The sequence below is a fragment of the Geospiza fortis genome, unplaced genomic scaffold (assembly GCF_000277835.1).
Source record: "Geospiza fortis unplaced genomic scaffold, GeoFor_1.0 scaffold16, whole genome shotgun sequence".
Lineage (NCBI taxonomy): Eukaryota > Metazoa > Chordata > Aves > Passeriformes > Thraupidae > Geospiza > Geospiza fortis.
The window spans coordinates 12,829,047-12,832,519 of NW_005054302.1; positions in this window are offsets into that span (position 1 = coordinate 12,829,047).

Below are 3,473 nucleotides of genomic sequence, written 5' to 3' on the forward strand. Positions count from 1 at the left end.
TGCACCTCAGTAGCTTCTGGTGGGAAACCATCTGGTGAGAGCCTCTGTCCTGTCCCTGACAGCACTCACTGACAAACTGCATCCAGGCGTCACATGAAATTGAGCACAGGCATCCAATGAGAGCTCTGTTTTCTGGAGTGCTATCAATAGCTGCAGATCATGAGTTTTTTATGGTCCTCACAGAGTGAGAGTGAAGATTTCTGAAGTGACTTGTAGGCTCCAGGTGCAGCTCATGCAGTTGATAGACTCCAGCTCCCACTTGAGTGAAGATTTCTGCAGCTGCATCCAGAGCAAACCCTATGTTTCTATGTTCATCTAGAGACAACCCAAAAATCAGAAGGTAAAAGTTTGGCCCCAGGAAATTCAAATACTTCAGTAGCACCAGATTTCATGCAAAAAATCTGTTTACAGAGAAGGGACAAGTAACCAACCAGGTATTGATGGAAGAAATTAGTTTGACCACCATATATTTGTTAGATATAATTAAGCTCAATAGTTTTCTTTTCTATGGTTCATTTGTAATAAAAGTACCATTACCAGGAAAAGATTGGCATTAACCCTCAGCAACAGAGATTTTATAAAGCAGTTATATGAGAGAAATACATACACACTTCATCTCTATTAAAACGTTTCCTTTGAATTCTCCTTTTGATTAAAAAAGAAAATCAAATGTCTATTCTCACTGTAGCATCAAATTAAACTACATGAAACAAAACTAAGCAAAGTGCCAAACGTTTTGTACCCTGTGCTGTGTTCATCTGCACGTGTGTGCTCCTGTGGGTCTATTTTTATATCAGCCTAAGCCATCTCATGGCATCAGGGCACTTAGGGATGTGAGGGATTCCTGGGTGTTGAGGTTTGGAAACATGTTTATTGATAGGGAGGTATTTCTCGCCTTGGCATCTGAGCACAGTGAGGACTCCTCATCTTCCATGGGGGAAGCTCAAGAAGGAACCAGGGCTGGATCTGAGTGTTCATGACAGTCACGTAGGCAAGGGCTGTGTGGCTGGAGAGTACAAGCAACTGTGTCTGTAAGAAGCAACAGTACTTTCTTCAGCTCTTTAAAACCTCTAAAAGGAGATGAGAGCAGAGGACAAACCCCATGGCATGGTACAGGCATGTTGCAGATTTGATGGGCAAACTTCTCCCATAGGCTCCAGATGAGAGACAAGTGATTTCCTCTAAAAAGGGGCAATTTCTCAGGCACAGGAATGGCAGGAGAGTAGGAACCTGCCTACCAGTCTGCTGAGGTCCCCTGGTCTGCTCAAAAGGTGCCATATTCATGTGCAGATGTCCCCATCTCTCCTACAGGAGCTGAGCTGCTTTGTTCCACACTCGCTGCCTACCCCATAAAACCAATCCACTTTTTCATTCACAGCGTCACAGCTTATTAGACAGACTAAAATTAAACCTGAGGAGCAGCATTTCATCTGCTTCATGTGCCCCTGCACAAGGAGGAACTTAGAAATCCCAAATGCCTACAAACGACATGCAGTTGGACTCCTTTCTCCTCTCCTCTCCTCTCCTCTCCTCTCCTCTCCTCTCAATTTTTATGGCCTCATGGTTTTGTTGGCACAAAGTGTATTGTCTTCCCTGTGGAGTTTGGCACAGATTCACATAGCTTTTCAGAAATTTTGTATATCTCATGAAGGGCTGCTTTTCCTCACATGGTAGTTACTTGTTTTCCTCCTTCATCTCTTGACTTCAAAGGCAAAAAAAGGTATTTTGTTTAAAGAAGCAGTAAAAGGATGTTGATGAGAGCAGAGTGCATCCTCTCAGCAAGGTTTTCCCCCTGGAACACGAAAATGCTCTTTCTGTGCTCTAGGATATCTCCCCTAGGAAGGTTTCTCTGGCCAAGGAGGGAGGATGGAGATGCCCCTCCTGATCCCAGGCACCCGCCACAGCAGCCCCTGGGGATGGCGCTGCCTGGGACGTGCTGGCTGCTCTGCCCTGGAGCCTGGCTGCAGCGGGGACTACAGACAGCATGGGCCTGTTGGCAACACACGTGAAAGTCTGTGCACTTCCTAGTGAATTCACAGTGATTTCCAGGGAAGGACAAAGTGGGGAGCAAGAGGAAACAGGCACATCCATCTCTGGTTTCCTCTCCTGCTTTGTCCGTGCAGTAAATTTTGGAGGTTAAAGCTGTAAAATGCACATCACCCTGTCTGACCCCAGCTCTTGGCAAAGCAGCACCACTCCCTCTCACAATGACTGCCCACAGGAGAAATGTGTTTATGTGCATTACTGGCTCAGGCAATTAATTTGCAGCCACGATAATGAATCTGAGACCTTTTTGCCTGATTTCTCCCTCGCTGCCAGGCTGTCTGGGCCGTCCCTAGTAAGTCATTTCCCTGCATATCTCCTCAGGCCAATAGGAAACTCCATGAGTCACTTTCCTCTCTTTTAACAGCAGTAAGCAACAACTGGGAATCAGAAACTTCCTGTGAAAACAAAGGCACAGAGCCTTGCCTTGACAAGTCTAAATCACAACTAAATCTTTGTTAATCCTCCAGCTAAGGCTGCATGCCTCTCCTCCCACTGCTCTGCTCTGTGCAGCAGCAGCCCCTTGGCAGTGTTGGAGGTGTGGGAAGCCCAGTCCCTCCTCAAAGAGTCACGTAATGATTAAGGTTGGAAAAGACCACCAGGATCACTGAGTCCAACAGTTAACCCAGCACTGCCAGGTCCACCACTAAACCATGTCCCTAAGCAGCACACCAACATGCTTTCTGAACACTTCCAGGGACAGTGATTCATTCCACCACTTTCTTCCACAGCCTGTTCCAATGCTTGGTCACCCTTTCTGCAAAGAAATTTTTCCTCATATCCAATCCTAACCTCCCCTTATACAGCTTGAGGCCTTTTCTTCTTGTTCTAATTGCTTTTTACCTGTGAGAAGAGACTGACTCCCCCTGGCTACAGCCTCCTTTCAGGCAATTATGGAATGTGAGAAGGTCCCCCTGAGCCTCCCTTCCTCCAGGAAAACACTCCCACCTTTCTCAGCCACTCCTCTTCAGTTCTGTGCTCCAGACCCTTCCCCAGCTCCACTGCCCTTCTCTGGACACACTCCAGCCCCTCAATGTCCTTCTTGCAGTGAGGGGCCCAGAACTGAACACAGGATTTGAGCTGTGGCCTCAGCAGCACCCTGTACAGGGGACAATCCCTGCCCTGCTCCTGCTGGCCACACCATTGCTGATCCAGGCCAGGATGCCATTGGCCTTCTGGGCCACCTGGGCACATGCTGGCTCATGTTCAGCTGCTGTTGACCAGCACCCCAGGGCCTTTTCCAATGGGCAGCTTTCCAGCCATGCATCAATGCCACATCAATACCTCTAGACTGAAGGGTGCCAGGGGATGTTGCTATGACAAAAAAAGGTGAGCTCTCAGAGCTAATTTGTTTGTAAGCTCAACAAATTGACATTTGTTGGCCAGGACCAACCAGTACTTAGCCAGAAGGTCTTGGGACATATCCAGGA